Raw genomic sequence first — 18889 nt, forward strand, 5'->3', positions numbered from 1 at the left:
GCCTAATTCTTACTTTAGCCATTGCACTACATCCAGAGGAAGCACAGATCCTTGCTGGCCACTCGTAGCACTGCCTATCACCTTTGCAACAGAAGAGGGGGCAGAATGCCAGGGAGAGGTCCGGAACAAGTGGAGGACCACCAGGTATGATCCCAGCAGGCACTGGATATAAGCAGCACCTTGAGCATTGGTGATGGTAAGGTTGGCAGACCAGCAGAGCAGGGTGGCTGATTTAACCTTAAAAACTCCTCATCTCCCACAAACCAACTGCACCTTCAGTCGACTTTAACACATCAACTAGTTATGGTCAAGTGATTCATGTGCACATTAACATCTTTTAAGTACCATTACTAAATCTTCACACTTCTTTTCTCCAGGGTCCTCACAGGAACAACACAAGCCGCTGCCCACAGAGGAAGAAGACTCCTTAGAGTACCTCATCCCTCCTGAGGACACTACATGCGTTGCAGGCACCAGCACAGATGCAAGTACATTGCATGGGTGCGTTAGTTAGATAGATGGGCTGATTCTCACAGCACAAGTGAGCAGGAGCAGAGAGTAGTGGCAGGGATAGCTGTGGAGAATACGTGCACGAGGGCACTGTCCTCTCCAAGCTCTGCTCAGCAGGACATAAAAATGATGTGATAGAATTCGATAAGAATGTGAATATGTATTGAATTTATGTATGTTTGTATGCAGTATATATCCAGTAGATGCATATTATTCATACCTTCTTTGCAGTTAAGTGAATTTGTGCTCAGCCTCAACTGTGAGAACTGTGTGTGTTGAACAACCACTCTAGTTATCCATGTTGTGGTCTTGCAAAGTCGCTATTTTTGATTATTTCACCAGTTCTTTTTAATGGCACCAATTTACGCTTGAGAAATTTCAATAATTCAGATGTTGGTCTGCAGGCAGCAAGATAAGTTTCTTTGTTTAACTTTTCAGTGCAGCATTTTTTTTAAATAATTGCATCCACAAAGAGGAGGGTGAAAACATTCTTCCTGTTGGCTCACACTGAATGTAGCACAGATTTTTTTAAAAAACACTTTGCAATTTTCACAGCAAGATTTAAAATAGTTTGTGCAGAGTATAAAACTATATATCTATACAGAAATCTGTTTTTCAATAATTGTGCTGTTTTAATGGCTCGGAGAAAAGCTAAATATTATTACAGTAAAAAATAAAGCCTTTGGAAATGGCACAAAAGCTACTCTCATGAAAAAAGACAATAACTGCTTTCCTGCAGAGACTGCTACTGTTTGACTCACACATAGGGAAATGTCAGAGTGTTACGCATTATTCTCTATATTATAGTTATTTTAGTTAGAGTTGTGGATAGGAGGAAGTTGATACAGGATTAAGCCATTCAGCCATTCGAGCCTATTCCGCCATTCAATCAGATCATGTCTGATCTGGTCCTCAACTCATCTTACCCATCTTTGATCCATATCCCTTGATTCCCTTACCTATCAAAAATATATCGGGCCAAAAATTCCCACCTCCCCGGGTCCATATAAAGTGTGCATGGACCCGGCAAGACCTCGCAAAAGCCGATTTTCAGGGCCCAATGCGCATGCACCGAAAACCGGCTTTTCCGATCTGTTCAGATTTCTCTTGACTGATCCTCCGCATCCCCGGGAGAAGGACATCTGCGCGGGAGAGATTGGGCTATTTGCCCAACTCATGCCCAGCGAATGTCCTTCAAACTTTTACGCCTGGTAAAAACAGGTGTATAGCCTACTTTTACCAGTGTAAGAGTTTTAAAACATATAAAAATTAAATTTAATCATTCATTTTTATGTTAAAGACCCTGTTCATTAAGGTAAGTTTTTTTTTACCTTATTAAAACGCATTAAAAAAATTTCCCCCCCAAAAGTTATTTTTCTAAAACATTTAATTACTTTTAATTTCAATTAATTTTAAATATGTGAGATGTTTTTTTAATTTATTATGCTGTGTTTCTTGTTTTAAGAAGGTTTTCTTATTGATAGTAATGGGAACACTCGCACAAATGGAGATCTTATTTTTATCAATGAGAATAATAACGAGTGATTGGTGGTCCAGGCCCACATGACTCCAGCATTTCCGTATATACGTACTCGAATGAAGGCCTCCGACCAGAAACAAAGGTTCCTTCGTGACCACCAGGTATTTTCGTAAAACATTTTTGGGTTGGAGGCATTCATCCGAAGGGAGCCTCTGACCACAATTTTACCCCCATCGATGTCAGCCTTGAAAATTTCAAATGATTCATTATCCTATGGGGAGACTCAGAGCGAGCACCAGATTTAAACAGTGCACGAGAGCAGTAGCACAGAGAGACTCAGAATGTCAAATAGGCAAAGAGAAAAACTCAAAAAGTGACGTCAGTGTTGGCGCAGAATGAGGAGCAGTGGAACTAAGGAATTAGAGCTAAGTGTATATATCATAATATATCATGGCCCAGAAATTGGCCTCCTTAGCACCTCCTGTATTGTCTCTGGAGGGTGAGAATGGAGCTAACGACTTACCAACCGGGCAAGATGAAAGACTCCTGCTAACTTGGTTTGCGGCAGTGGTAACACGTTGCACCACAATCTCTTGCGCTCGGAGATCGTGATGTCATTGCCGAGCGCATCGCCCAGTAGTGCCCCGGACCCGAACTTCGGTTCCACCCCCTGCAGCATCGCCGAGCGAAAACACCGACTGCTGCAAGAGGCATTGTTTGGGAGGCCGGGAGCTTCGGGGCAGAAATTAAAGGGGCGGTTGCCAAGCTAAGTGGGGAAATTTCTAAAATGCATTTTTTTTCAATTTTTTTCAGTTCTCCTGGGCCGCGATCGATTAGCCCGGCATTCTGCTGGAAGGCGGCTGCCATTGGGGACCAGCAAACTGGTCCCAATGCAGAGCCTGCAATGATGGTCCTTCCCTTTAAGGGAGGGAAGGCGCCTCGGATCGCAGCAGCGCTGCACGGGACATTGTGCAGCACTGCACCACTACTGCCCCACCTGTGTCCTTTCGTACTCCAGGAACGCTTGATTGAGCATTCCGTGTCGTTCCCAGAGTGCGATCACTGACTTTAGAAAAAGCTAGGAATCATTAGTGCCTGCCACGAATTTTTCCAGCTTTCAGAAGTTAGCACCCCAAATGGGGCATTCCCGAATTTCTCTCCCTATATGTCTTAAGAATTAAGAGAGCAAAATTCTTTAGGTGGAGGAAACCAACATTAAGGAATTAAAGGGATCAGTTTTGCATTAAATAAGAATCTGCCAACAAGTGATTTTATTAGCTCTAGAAATAAATTACTGCTAACACTAAATAAATACATAAAGGTGGGAACTTGTTCAACCTTCATCATCTCCAGGCCAGATCCAAGACCGTCCCAACCTCTGTCGTCGAACTACAGTACGCGGACAACACTTGCGTCTGCGCACATTCAGAGACTGAACTCCAAGTCATAGTCAACATCTTCACTGAGGTGTACGAAAGAATAGACCTTACACTAAAGATCTGTAAGACAAAGGTCCTCCACCAACCTGACCCCCCCCCCCCACACAGCACTAACCCCCTAGTCATCAAGATCCACGGCGCGGCCCTGGACAACATGGATCACTTTCCATACCTCGCGAACCTACTATCTGCAAGAGCAGACATCAACACCGCCTCCAGTGTGCCAGCGCAGCTTTCGGATGCCTGAGGAAGAGAGTGTTCGAAGATCAGGCCCTCAAATCTCACACCGAGTTCATGGTCTACACGGCTGTAGTGATACCTGCCCTCCTGAATGGCTCAGAGGCGTGGACCATATACAGTAGACACCTCAAATCGCTGGAGAAATACCATCAATGATGCCTCCGCAAGATCCTGCAAATCCCCTGGGAGGACAGACGCACCAACGTTAGCATCCTCGAACAGGCCAACATCCCCAACATCGAAGCACTGACCATACTCGACCGTTGAGCGGGCCACATTGTTCATATGCCTGACACATGATTCCCAAAGCAAGCGCTCTACTCGGAACTCCTTCACGGCAAGCGAGTCCCAAGTGGGCAGAGGAAATGTTTCAAGGACACCCTCAAAGCCTCCTTGATAAAAATGCAACATCCCCACTGACATCTGGGAGTCCCTGACCAAAGACCGCCTTAAGTGGAGGAAGAGCATCCAGGAGGGGACTGAGCAACTCGAGTCTTGTTGCCAAGAGCATGCAGAAAACAAGCACAGGCAGTGGAAGGAGCGTGCGGCAAACCAGTCCCACCCACCCTTTCCTTCAACGGCTATCTGTCCCACCTGTGACAGAGACTGTGGGCTTAAGTTTTGGCCTGAGTTGCTCCTATTTTTTTGGAGCAACTAATTTAGAATGGAGCATCTTAGAAATTGCAATTCTCGGCATTTAGTTTGCTCCAGTTCTAGTCAGTTGAATAGTTTCATTTTAGAACAGATTTTTTTTCAAAAGGGGGCATGTCCAGCCACTTACACCTCTTTTGCAAGTTTAGGCAGTGAAAACGTACTCCAAACTAACTTAGAATGGAGTAAGTGTGGATTTTTGTAGCTCAGGAAAACCTTGCCTACACTTAGAAATCAGGTGTAGGGAACGAAAGATAGGGGGTGGAGGGAAGTTTACAAACATTAAACACATCACTTTTACAAATAAAGAGCCATCATCAATAATAAATGATAAATAAATCAATAAAACAATAAATCAGCCAATAAATCAATCAAAAATTTTTTTAAAATAAAATATTAAAAAATAATAAAAAATCAATCAATAAATAAAAAGTTATTTCTACTCACCTACTGCAGCACCGGGAGCCCTCCAACAGTGTGCTGGGATGCGCCCCCCCCCACCACCCCCACTCTCCCGCCAGTGTCTCTCTCTTTGTCTCTGTCAGTGTCTCTCTCTCTGTCTCTGTCTCTGTGATTCTGACAGCGAGGGGTGGGGGGAGAAAAGTGAGAGGGAGGGGGGGGGAAGAGGGAGGGAGAGGGGAGAGAGAGGGGAGAGGGAGGTGGGGGGAGTGGGAGGGAGAGGGGGAGGGGAGGGGAAGAGGAGGAGGGGAGAGGGGGGAGAGGAGGGAGAGAGTAGTGGGGAGGAAGAGGAGGGGGAGGGAGGGAGAGAGAGGAGGGAGGGAGGAGGGAGGGATAGAGGGAGAGAGAGGAGGTAGGGAGGGAAGGAGGGAGGGGGAGAGAGGAGGGGGGAGAGGCTGAACGGGCTGGGTCGGGCTGCCGCCACCGCCAACACTTCGGGCGGGGCCCACCCCCAAGCGAGATGCCAGGCGGGCCCCACTGACGACATGGAGGGGGGGGGCGGGGAAAGAAGAGGGTGGGGGAAGAGAAAGGGGGGGGAGGGGAAGGTGGGATGGCAGAACAGGAGGGAGCTGAATGGGAGGAAGGGAGTGGGGGAAGGGAGGTCCAGTCCGATCTTCGCCCAGTGAGCCCATTCGGCCAGGGCTAGGGTCGGGCCTCTCCCACACAGCCTCGGGGGCCTGGAGCTACTGCACATGCGCGCACACTCTAGCACGCATGTGCAGAGGTCCCTGCACTGTTTTCAGTGCCGGAACCTGGCTCCACCCTCGACCCATTGTGCTGCGCCACACTGAGCACGAAGACGTCTTGAGGAGACCTGAGAATCGCAAGGTAAGTTTTTCGCGCCCTTTTTCTTCCAGAAAGTCGGCGCATCTTATCAAAATGCACCGTTCTTCCAGAGGGCGGAAACCTGGGCCCTGTAATTCCTGTATTGGACTGTTCAGTCACCTAAGAACTCACTTTTAGAGTGGAAGCAAGTCTTCCTCGATTTCGAGGGACTGCCTCTGATGATAATGATGACATAAAGGTTAGAAATGACAGCACAGGTGATGCATTGGGACTGCAGTATGTGGGAGTTTGTGGATAGTGAGACTGTCCCGGATTGCTATCTGCAGTAAATATCTCTACCTTGAGTCACTCCGGCTCAGTGTCATTGACCTGAAGTGTAAGTTAGAGACTCCTTGACACATAAGGGAAGGGGAGGAATATATGGATAGTTTTCTTCAGAGTGCAGTCACACATCAGAGGAAAGCACAGGTTCTTGAAGGATAGAATGTGACTGTTAGTTAGCAGGGTAAGGGAACCTAAGGGAGGTAGAGAAGGAAGTCCAGCAGACACTGGTACAATCAGAATGGTACATTGCACTTGTTATCTGTGAGGATAAGGATGAAGACTGCAGGGAGGATGGCCAGAATGCTAACCTTGACACCATGGAGCAGGAGGGAGTCCAAGGGGGTAAGGAACAGAATAGAAAGTTTATAGTCATAGGGGATTTGATAATTAGAGGGATAAATAGCATCCTCTGTCATCGCAACCAAGAGTCCAGGAGGTTGTGTTGCCTACCAAGTGCAAGGGTAAAGGCTATATCAGAGCAACTGGAAAGGAACTCGGAAGGAGATGGGGAAGAACCCATTATCAGATTCCTTGTTGGGATCAATGACATAGATAGGAGGTCTTTCTAAGAGAATATCTGAAACTAGGAACTAAATTTACAAAAACAGAACCTCATGGGTGGTAATCTCAGGATTACTACCCCGGCCACTTGCTAATTGGCAAACAAGAACATAAGAACATAATAAATAGGAACAGGAGTAGGCCATACGGCCCCTCGAGCCTGCTCCACCATTCAATGAGATCATGGCTGATCTGATCATGGACTCAGCTCCACTTCCCTGCCCCCTCCCAACTAATCCCTTATCCCCTATCACTCAAGAAACTGTCTATTTCTGTCTTAAATTTATTCAATGTCCCAGCTTCCACAGCTCTCTGAGGCAGCGAATTCCACAGATTTACAACCCTCTGAGAGAAGAAATTCCTCCTCATCTCTGTTTTAAATGGGCGGCTCCTTATTCTAAGATCGTGCCCTCTAGTTCTAGTCTCCTCCATCAGTGAAAACATCCTCTCTGCATCCACCTTGTCAAGCCCCCTCATAATCTTATACATTTCGATAAGATCACCTCTCATTCTTCTGAACTCCAATGAGTAGAGGACCAACCTACTCAACCTTTCCTCATAAGTCAACCCCCTCATCCCCAGAATCAACCTAGTGAACCTTCTCTGAACTGCCTCTAAAGCAAGTATATCCTTTCATAAATATGGAAACCAAAACTGCACGCAGTATTCCAGGTGTGGCCTCACCAATACCATGTACAACTGTAGCAAGACTTTCCTGCTTTTATACTTCATCCCCTTTGCAATAAAGGCCAAGATACCATTGGCCTTCCTGATCACTTGCTGTACCTGCATACTATTCTTTTGTGTTTCTTGCACAAGTACCCCCAGGGTCCCGCTGTACTGCAGCACTTTGCAACCTTTCTCCATTTAAATAATAACTTGCTCTTTGATTTTTTTCTGCCAAAGTGCATGACCTCACACTTTCCAACATTATACTCCATCTGCCAAATTTTTGCCCACTCACTTAGCCTGTCTATGTCCTTTTGCAGATGTTTTGTGTCCTCCTCACACATTGCTTTTCCTCCCATCTTTGTATTGTCAGCAAACTTAGCTACGTTACACTCAGTCCCTTCTTCCAAGTCGTTAATATAGATTGTAAATAGTTGGGGTCCCAGCACTGATCCCTGTGGCGCCCCACTAGTTACTGGTTGCCAACTAGAGACTGAACCATTTATTCCAACTCTCTGTTTTCTATTATTTAGCCAATCCTCTATCCATGCTAATATATTACCCCTAACCCCGTGAACTTTTATCTTGTGCAGTAACCTTTTATGTGGCACCTTGTCAAATGCCTTCTGGAAGTCCAAATACACCACATCCACTGATTCCCCTTTATCCACCCTGTTCATTACATCCTCAAAGAACTCCAGCAAATTTGTCAAACATGACTTCCCCTTCATAAATCCATGCTGACTCTGCCTGACCGAGTTTTGCTTTTCCAAAATGTCCTACTACTGCTTCTTTAATAATGGACTCCAACATCTTCCCAACTATAGATATTAGGCTAACTGGTCTATAGTTTCCTACTTTTTGTCTGCCTCCTTTTTTAAATAGGGGCATTACATTTGCAGTCTTCCAATCTGCTGAGACCTCCCAGAAACCAGGGAATTTTGGTAGATTACAACCAATGCATCCACAATCCCTGCCGCGACTTCTCTTAAGACCCTAGGATGCAAGCCATCAGGTCCAGGGGATTTATCTGCCTTTATTCCGATCATCTTACTGAGTACCACCTCCTTAGTGATTGTGATTGTGTTAAGTTCCTCCCCCCCCCCCCCCCATAGCCCCTTGACTATCCACTGTTGGAATATTGTTTGTGTCCTCTACTGTAAAGACTGATACAAAATATTTGTTCAGAGTTTCTGCCATCTCCATGTTCCCCATTACTAGTTCCCCAGTCTTGTCCTCTAAGGGACCAACATTTACTTTAGCCATTCTTTCTCTTTTTATATACCTATAGAAACTCTTGCCATCTGTTTTTATATTTTGTGCTAGTTTACTTTCATAGTCTATCTTCCTTTTCTTAATCAATTTTTTAGTCGTTCTTTTACACAGATCAGGAAGGTGAGTGCATGGCTGAAAGACTGGTGTGGGAAGAAGGGGTTCCATTTCACTGGGACAGGAAAGACCTCCACTGCTGAGACAGGCTTTACCTGAATTGAACAGGGACAAGAATCCTAGCGGAAAGGATAAATAGGGTGTGGATAAGATTTTAAACTAATATGATGGGGGGAGGGATTTGAAGAAAATAACTTAATCCTGAAGCTAAAAGAAGTAAATGAGAGCGATGGTAAGACCAAGGTAAATAATGAAGATAACATAAATTGACAGGGAACAGATACATTTATAGAACATAAGTATAAAATGACTGTTAAAAATAAAGTGAATGGAACAATTAATAAAACAACTTAAATTGCCTGTACATCAATGTGCAGCATCCTAAACAAAATGGGGGACTGGAGGCAATAATTCATACCAAGGAGCCAGATGTAATAAAGATAACTGAAGCTTAATGAAGAACAGAACTGGTGGTTAAACATTGCAGGATATAATATATAAGGGATCGGGAAGGATAAAGGGGGTCAGGTAGCTGTACTAATTAGAGATAACGTAAGCAGTAGAAAAAAGGGACATGAAGCAAGGAACAGAATCCATATGAAAGAGATAAAAGATAAGAAAAGATCAATCATGCTAATAGGGATATTCTACAGACCAACTAATAGTGGAAGGGAGTTGGAGGAAGAAATATGTAAGCAAATCTAGGCAATGAGTAAAATACATAAATCCAGAGACTTGAGCACAAAAATCTAGGCTAACACTCCAGTACAGTAATGAGGGAGTGCTGCATTGTTCGATGAGATGTTAAACCAAGACCTCGCCTGCCCTCTAAGGTTGATGTAAATGATCCCATGGCACTATTTTGAAGAAGAGTCGGGGAGTTATCCTCCCCAATATTTATCCCTCAATCAACATCACGAATCAGATTATTTGGTCATTATCATATTGCTGTTTGTGGGAGTTTGCTGCAGCATTTCCTACATTACAGCAGTGACTACACTTCAAAAGTACTTCATTGGTTGTAAAGCACTTTGGGATACCCTGAGGTTGTGAAAGATGCTTATATAAATGCGTCTTTTTTTATTTTTATTAATAATAATGGGAGATTTGTACTACCCCAAAATAAACTGCCAAGAAGAAGTAGATAAAGGAGAAACGGGAATAGAGTTTTTATAGTGAGTTCAGGACTCATGTCTTACCCAGTACATATAAAGCCCAACAAGAGAGCAATCACTCCAGGGAATGGGAAATTAACCGGAACAGATAAGAGAGAAGTAAGCATAGGGGAACATCTAAACAATAGCAATCACAATTTAATAAGGTTAAAATAATGATTGAGAAAGACATTAATAAGACAAAGAACAAAGTAACAGATTGGAAAAATGCTATTTTACATATATGTAAAAAATAATTAGAAAAGTGAATAGTGCCAGTGGACTGGTGGATAGTTCCTGTGATTTGTTCTATTTCCCTTTTTAAATATAGGAGTAAGATTATCTATATATATGATCTATACTCTCTCCTAACGTCTTTTAACATGAGTGGATGCAATCCATCCATCCCAGGGGTTTTGTCCTCTCGAAGTTTGCTTAGTTTATCAATTATCTCCGCCCTTTCTGTCTTAAATATTGTGGTATATTTTATGATATTTTCTTCTAATGTCATGTCCACCTGCTCGTCTTTTCTTTCTCCAATTTATTACTATTGTGTTCCTAACACAGATGAGACGGCACACAGGAAGGTTAAAGTAACAATGACCTCAGTCTTTATCAAGACACTCCAGAGTGAGGAACAGGCCTTAGAGGCTGGCTTATATTCAGTGCTCCCAAGGGATGCTGGGAGCCATACGCGATCCAGTCGCTGGAGGACCTCCTCCAGGTTTTGTAGGTGCTCGATGGTGTCCCGACCCGTGACCAAGATGTCGTCCTGAAAAACCACCGTGCGTGGTACCGACTTGAGTAGGCTCTCCATGTTTCTCTGAAAGATCGCTGCAGCCAACCGAATTCCAAATGGGCAGCTGTTGTAGATGAGCATTCCCTTATGCATGTTGATGCAGGTGAGGCCCTTTGAAGATTCCTCCAGCTCCTGCGTCATGCAGGCCAAAGTCAAGTTGAGCTTGGTGAACATATTGCCTTCTGCCAGCGTCACAAATAGGTTGCCTGCCTTAGGTAGCAGGTATTGGTCCTGTAACGAGAAACGATTAATAGTTACTTTATAATCGCCGCAAATCCTGACCGTGCCATCACTTTTGAGTACTGGAACAATTGGGCTGGCCCACTCGCTGAATTCCACTGGGGAGATGATACCCTCACATTGCAGCCTGTCCAGCTCAATTTCCACTCTCTCCCTCATCATGTGAGGTACCGCTCGCGCCTTGTGGTGAATGGGTCATGCCTCAGGGACCAAGTGGATCCGTACCTTCGCCCCAGAAAAGTTTCCAATACATAGCTCAAAAAGGGAAGGAAATTTGTTAAGAACCTGGGTACATGAGGCCTCACTGACATGTGATAGCACTCAGATGTCATCCCAGTTCCAGCGGACTTTGCCCAGCCAGCTCCTTCCAAGCAGTGTGGGGCCATCGCCCGGGACAATCCAGAGTGGCAGTTCGTGCACCATGCCTTCGTAGGTGACCTTGACCATGGCGCTGCCCAGGACAGTGATAAGCTCTTTGGTGTATATTCTCAGTTTCGTGTGGATGGGGCTCAGGGCTGGTCTGAGTGCCTTGTTGCACCACAGTCTCTCAAACATCTTTTTACTCATGATGGATTGGCTAGCGCCAGTGTCCAGTTCCGTGGCTACGGGTAAGCCATTCAATTTTACGTTTAGCATTATAGGTGGACATTTCATCGAAAATGTGTGCACCCCATGTACTTCAGCACCTGCCTCCTCTCTCTCAGGCTCGAAATTGCTTTGATCCACCATGGACCGATCTTCCTCTGCCACGTGGTGGTTAGTAGGTTTTGCAGCTGCAAGCTCATTTGAGGTGTCCCATTGTTCCACAGCTCTTGCAAACATACCCTTTGAAGCGGCATGAATAGGCTGAATGGAAGCCTCCACAACGCCAACAAGGTGTGAATTGCCTTGCATTCATCCTTTGTTGCGGACTCTGAGTCATCTGGGTCACCTGAGGCCTGCTGGCAGTTGCAGACTCGTGGTTTCTTCGCTGTACATTTCTGCTCGCAAACACAGTTCCAGTTAATTTATGAACATTGCTAGCACTTGTGTGCTGAGAGATTTGTTTGGTGTTTTCACTGGTGGACATAAACGCCTGTGCTATCGCAATGGCCTTGCTGAGGGTCGGTGTCTCTACAGTCAAAAGTTTTCGTAGGATGGTCTCGAGGCCAATGCCCAGTACAAAAAAGTCTCTGAGCATTTGCTCCAGGTAGCCATCAAACTCACATTGTCCTGCAAGTCACCTTAGCTCGGCGACGTAGCTCGCCACTTCCTAACCTTCAGATCGCTGGCACGTGTAGATCCGATACCTTGCCATCAGCACGCTCTCCCTCAGGTTAAGATGCTCCCGAACCAGTGTACACAGCTCCTCATATGACTTATCTATGGGTTTCACCGGAGCCAGAAGATTCTTCATGAGGCTATAGGTCGATGCCCCGCAGACCGTGAGGAGGACCGCTCTCCTTTTTGCAGCGCTTCCTTCTCCGTCCAGCTCGTTGGCTATGAAGTACTGGTCTAGCCGTTCGACATAGGCTTCCGAGAATTCTCCAGGATGCCCACAGTTTGCTGCATCTTTGCGTTGGATTCGTATACTCGTCGCCAGTTATCGTGTTCCTAACACAGATGAGACTGCACCCAGGGCGGTTAAACTAACAGTAACCTCAGTCTTTATCAAGACACTCCAGAGTGAAGAACAGGCCTTAGGGGCCAGCTTATATACAGTGCTCCCATGGGATGCTGCGATTCCCATGGGATTTCAGTGGATGCGCTCCATGGTGGCGGAATATGGGAGTGCATGCTTTACAGATACATAATATAATGTATATACATAAGGTCTGCCCACCAACAGGGGGCACTACCGTCGGAGGTCCTCGGGTCATAGGTATACTCATGCTGGGCCCGCTATATAACCTGAACTTCACCTTTGTATCTTCACTTTTGGAAGCCATTAAAAACTGACCAGGTTACACCTAGTCACTGGCTCACAGTACGGAGTTCATTGTATCATTTCATACACCACAACTGGCGACGAGGCAAATACGAACCCATGCAAAAATATGGAGAGCACAGCATGTTCGAGTACTGTTGTAATTCTCGAGAGATTCAATGAGGGAGAGGATAGGGGATATTTCATGGATCGTCTTGACTGGTATTTCATGGCAAATGACCTAAACAAAGACAAAGATGCAGAGAAGCGCAGGGCAGTTCTTCTCACAGTCTGTGGCCCCACGATCTATGCATTCGTCAAGAATCTGCTCTCATCCACTCTTCCTACAGAAAAGGATTACAAAGAACCCACGGAAGGAATCCTCATATCCAGATATCGTTTCTATACGCACATTCATCCAGAAGGCCAGGACGTAGCGGCATTTATTGCCGACCTGAGACATCTTGCAGAGCCTTGCAAATTTGGGACTACGTTGGAAGACATGTTACTTGACTTTTTCATGATCGGGGTCTTAAGTAAGCTGCTGGCTACGGAGTCACCGGACCTCAGCAACATCACCATCGCCCAGGCTTGTATGTTCACGCAGAAAAGCACGAAGCAGATATCGCGACAAAACAGGAACTCCACGGCAAGTACTGTGCACAAAATTGCATCAACGGCCGGCAGAGCTGCACATGGCAGGGCCTACTCGACTACATCTGCAAGACCGGTGCCGCTCAAAGTTCGCCATCGAAGGCCTACTCGACTGCGTATGTGAGTATGGGAGCTGCTCAAAGTCCGCCATCGGGCGCAAATCCGAGCTCAACATGTTGGCGTTGCGGGGGCAATCATCGACCCCATCAGTGCCGCTTCACGCAGTATGTATGCAGAGGGTGTGCGAAGACGGGGCATCTTCAGCAGGCGTGTCCACAGCAGAGCAAGCGAGCTGCGACACACCACGTGGATGATGATCAATCCAGCGTGGATCTGGCAATGCAGCCTGAGGCATTTGAGAGCTACGAGGCGGAAGTGTATAGCGTACATGCGTTCCTGACAAAGAGCCAACCAATAATGATGGAGGTAAAATTAAACGGCGTGCCGGTATCCATGGAATTAGACACAGGTGCGAGTCAATCGATAATGAACCAGGGGACTTTCGAAAAGCTGTGGGAGATCAAGGCAGAGAGGCCCAAGCTGTGTCCGATAAATGCAAAAGTGCGTACCTACACCAAAGAGCTCATACCAGTGATCGGTAGTGCAGCAGTAAAAGTGTCGCACGAGAGAGCGGTTTATGATCTACCATTATGGATTTTTGCGGGCAACAGCCCATCGTTATTCGGCAGGAGTTGGCTCGAGAAAATAAAATGGAAATAGTACAATATCAAAGCTTTGTCATCAGCTGATGATGATTTGTGTGCTCAAGTTCTGAGCAAATTTCTCTCACTGATTGAACTGAGAATTGGCAGCTTCAAGGGAGCCAAGGTACAGATTCAGCTAGGCCCAGATGCAAGGCCCATCCATCATAAAACCAGGGCGGTCCCGCATATGATGAGAGAAAAGGTTGAGCTCAAATTGGACAGGCTACAACGCAAAGGGGTCATCTCACCAGTCGAATTTAACGAATGGACCAGCCCCATTGTTCCGGTGTTAAAGAGTGACGGCACACTCAGGATTTGTGGAGACTACAAGGTCACGATCAACCGAGTTTCGAAACAAGATCAGTACCCGCTACCGAAAGCTGATGACCTGTTTGCAACGCTAGCCAGGGGAAAATTGTTCACCAAATTGGATCTAACATCGGCCTACATGACACAGGAACTGGTTGAATCATCAAAGAAACTTACGTGCAACAATACGCACAAAGGACTGTTTATTTACAACAGGTGCCCTTTTGGCATTCGTTCGGTGGCAGCCATATTTCAGAGAAACATGGAGAGCCTATTGAAATCCGTCCCCAGAACCGTGATATTCCAAGATGACATCCTCGTCACAGGTCATGACACTGCCAGCACCTGCACAGTCTGGAAGAGGTTCTGCATCGTCTGGATAAAGTGGGACTCAGGTTCGAAGTGCATTTTCATCACACCAAAGTTCAAATTCCTTGGACGAAAGATTGCTGCAGATGGAATCAGGCCTACAGATGCGAAAACAGAGGCCATCAAAAATGCACCCGGGCCCCAGAAGGTGACAGAACTGCATTCATTCCTGGGTCTTCGTAACTACTTCAGTAACTTCTTATCCAAATTGAGCACAGTATTAAAGCCTTTGCACAAGCTGCTCAGGAAAGGAGACGACTGGGTGTGGGGTGAACTTCAAGACAGAGCCTTTGAGAAGGTTAGAAATCTGTTGTGTTCCCACAAGCTACTGGTTCTGTATGACCCATGCAAGCATCTAATTTTTACCTGTGATGCGTCGTCCTATGGGGTCGGCTGCGTACTCCACCAAGCCAATGAGTCAGGCAAACTACAACCAGTTGCATATGCATCTCGAAGCCTGTCCAAGGCAGAAAGAGTCTACGGCATGGTAGGGAAAGAGACTTTAGCATGTGTTTATGGGGTAAAAAAAATGCCCCAGTACCTGTTTGGGCTTCGCTTCGAGCTGGAAACTGATCACAAGCCGCTTATATCGTTGTTCTCGGAACATAAAGCTATCAATACCAACGCGTCGTCCCACATCCAGAGGTGGGCGCTGACATTATCTGCCTATGATTATGTCATTAGCCATGGACCAGGCACCGACAACTGCGCTGATGCATTGAGCCGGTTACCATTGCCCACACCGGAGGTGGAAACACCAATGCCCGCAGAGCTACTCATGGTCATGGATGCATTTGAGAGTGAAGGGTCACCTGTCACTGCTCAACAAGTTAAGACCTGGACCAGCCAGGATTCGACCCTATTGGTTGTAAAAAGTTCTGTTCTTAACGGGGACTGGTCGACCATCCCCAAAGAAATGGGTGATGAAACCAAACCGTACAGCCGTCACAAAGATGAGCTTTTCATCCAGTCCAACTGTTTACTGTGGGGTAATCATGTTGTAGTGCCCAAGAAAGGCAGGGTGAGATTTGTACGGGAGTTACATAGTATGCAGGCCGGTATTGTCCCATGTTTGGTGGCCTGGCATTGGCTTGGACTTAGAGTCATGCGTGCATCAGTGCAGCACTTGCATGCAGTTAAGCAATGCACCAAAGGAAGCTCCGCTCAGTCTGTGGTCATGGCCATCCAAACCGTGGTCCAGAATCCACATCGACTTTGTGGGCCCCTTCCTCAGTAAAATGTTTTTTGTGGTGGATACATATGCCAAATGGATAGAATGTGTGATCATGTCATCCAGCACTTCCACTGCCTCCATTGAGAACCTGAGAGCCATGTTTGCCACACATGGTCTGCCAGACATCGTTGCTAGTGACAACAGACCGTGTTTCACAAGCCTGGAGTTTCAAGAGTTCATGAAACGCAACGGCATAAAACACATGAGGTCAGCCCCGTTCAAACCCATGTCCAATGGTCAAGTGGAGCGGGCAGTTCAAACCATCAAGCAGAGCCTGAAACGCATAACTCACGGTTCCTTGCAGACACGGCTGTCACGCATACTGCTTAGTTACAGGACAAGGCCACACATGCTCACTGAGGTCCCGCCTGTGGAAATATTGATGAAGAGAGGCCTCAAAACCAGGATCTCTCTAGTCCATCCTGACCTTAACGATCATGTCAAAACCCGACATCAACGCCAGCAGTGGTATCATGACCGTGCCGCCGTGTCACGCGACATATCTGTAAATGACCCAGTGTATGTACTTAACCATGGTCAAGGGCTCAAGTGGCTCCCGGGCAATGTTACGGATAAGAAGGGTAACCGGGTGTATATGGTTAAGCTCAAGAATGGGCAAATGTGCAGGAAACACATTGATCAAATCAAGCTAAGACACACTGATGAACCGGAACAGTTGGAAGAAGACACCACAAGCTTAGACGACCAACCAACTCACGTCCAGCCACCAGAAGAACCCATTGTGGTCAACGCCCAGCCCCAAGTCATAAGAGACTTGGAAAGCACTGGGATTGTACTGAGACAGTCAACCAGGGAGTGAAGGGCTTCGGACCATCTGAAATTATAATATGGACTTGTGCCAAGAACTGGGGGGGGCGTGGAATGATGTAATGTAGTACATAAGGTCTGCCCACCAACAGGGGGCACTACCGTCGGTGGTCCTAGGGTCATAGGTACACTCATGCTGGGCCCGCTATATAACCTGAACTTCACCTTTGTATCTTCACTTCTGGAAGCCATTAAAGACTGACCAGGTTACACCAAGTCACTGGCTCACAGTACGGAGTTCATTGTATCATTTCGTACACTACAATTGGGGGTAGTTAAAATCGCCCATGATTATTATTCAATGTCCTTTCCTCACATCACATATTCGCTTACATGGTCCTTCCTCCATCTCCTTTCCCCCGTTAGATGGTTTGTAGTATTAGTGTGATTAATCCCTTCTTTTATTTCAGTCTATATGGACTCTTTTTCTATCCTTCTGTTAGTCATGTCCCTTTTTTCTACTGACATTATGTTATCTCTAATTAGTACAGTTTTTTTTAATGTTTTATTCGTTGCCAATCTTTCCAATTCTTTGTCAGATCAACTTGTCAGATCATAAACACCAAAGATCACCTTGCACCCATCAAAGATCACTCTGCGCCAATGATTTTGCTCTTAGCCAAAAGGCCTAGAGCCAAAGCTGCACCGTTCCTGGAAGTACTGCAATACCAGGTTCGTGCCATGGAGGTGGACAGGGCAAGCCCCCCACCCACCTACCTCCTATTTCCAAAAAGCATAGGAGAACCACCTTCCTGATCCAGGGAGAACCACTTTCTGGTCATGGTTACTCCCCTGTCAGGTCAGGTACGCGAGAGCGGCCGAGAAGCAAGTACAGTTTTTTTTTGAAATTCGTAGCCAATCGTTCCAATTCTTTGTCAAATCACAAACGCCAGAGGTCACCTTGCACACACCAAGGATCACTCTGCACCAATGCTCTTAGCCAAAAGGCCTAGAGCCACTGCACCATTCCTGGAAGTACTGCAATACCAGGTTCGTGCCATGGAGGTGGATGGGTCAGGCCCCCCACACACCTCCGTGGAGGTGGATGGGTCAAGCCACCCCACCCACCTCCTGTTTCCAAAAAAGCAAGCATATACCTTCCTGATCCAGGGAGAACCACCCGGAGGTCATGGTGGCTACTCCCCTGTCAGGTCAGTTACGCATGATCTTAGCCAAAAGGCCGAGAAGCAAGTACAGGTTTTTTTTTTTTTTTTTTTAAATTCGTAGCCAATCGTTCCAATTCTTTGTCAAATCACAAACGCCAGAGGTCACCTTGCACATGCCAAGGATCACTCTGCGCCAATGCTCTTAGCCAAAAGGCCTAGAGCCACTGCACCGTTCCTGGAAGTACTGCAATACCAGGTTCGTGCCATGGAGGTGGATGGGTCAGGTCCCCCACACACCTCCGTGGAGGTGGATGGGTCAAACCTCCCCACCCACCTCCTGTTTCCAAAAATGCAAGCATATACCTTCCTGACCAGGGAGGAACCACCCTGGGGTCATGGTGGCTGGTCAGAAACGGTACTACACTTGATCTTAGCCAAAAGGCCGAGAAGCAAGTACAGTTACTCCCCTTCTTCCTTCCCTATCCTTTCTGATTATGTTGTAACCTGCAATATTTAGTTCCCAGTCCTGTTCTTTCTGAAGCCATGATTCAGTTATTACATTTACATCGTTACATTAACGATTCGGACTTGGGAATCAGAAGTACAACTTCAAAATTTGCGGATGACCCCAAATTGGGTGGTATAGTTAATACTCAGGAAGGATGGGAGAATTTACAAGACAACATTAATAAACTTGCAGAATGGGTGTGTAATTAGCAAATGAATTTCATTATAGCTACGTGTGAGGTGATGCATTTTGATATGAAGAATAAAGAGGCCACCTACTGCTTCAATAATAACAGTACAAATGGGGGAGTGTAAGCCTCTTGTATAGCTTCTGCAACTTAATAGTTATTTAATTTGAAATGCTTCTCTTATTTTGGGCATGAATTGAAGCCTTCTGAAACCAGCCTAATTATATCCATTGTTACAATTGCAGCTAACATGACATGAGTGAGTTTCACTGTAAAGTCATGAGAACTTCTGTCATATGCCAAAAAATAGGGTGGCGAGATAATTCAAAAATTGACAGAGGCAGTAAATAGGGCTGGTGATTCGAAGAGTGTGTGAAAAAATA

General features: G+C 46.0%; 2 pseudogenes; both read right to left on the reverse strand.

The window, feature by feature from the left end:
- Positions 1-17658: 17658 nt before the first annotated feature.
- On the reverse strand, positions 17659-17897 carry LOC139226012 (U2 spliceosomal RNA; annotated as a pseudogene).
- Positions 17898-18030: 133 nt separating this feature from the next.
- On the reverse strand, positions 18031-18265 carry LOC139225966 (U2 spliceosomal RNA; annotated as a pseudogene).
- Between the last annotated feature and the right edge of the window lie 624 nt (positions 18266-18889).

The sequence above is a fragment of the Pristiophorus japonicus genome, chromosome 15 (assembly GCF_044704955.1).
Source record: "Pristiophorus japonicus isolate sPriJap1 chromosome 15, sPriJap1.hap1, whole genome shotgun sequence".
NCBI lineage: Eukaryota > Metazoa > Chordata > Chondrichthyes > Pristiophoridae > Pristiophorus > Pristiophorus japonicus.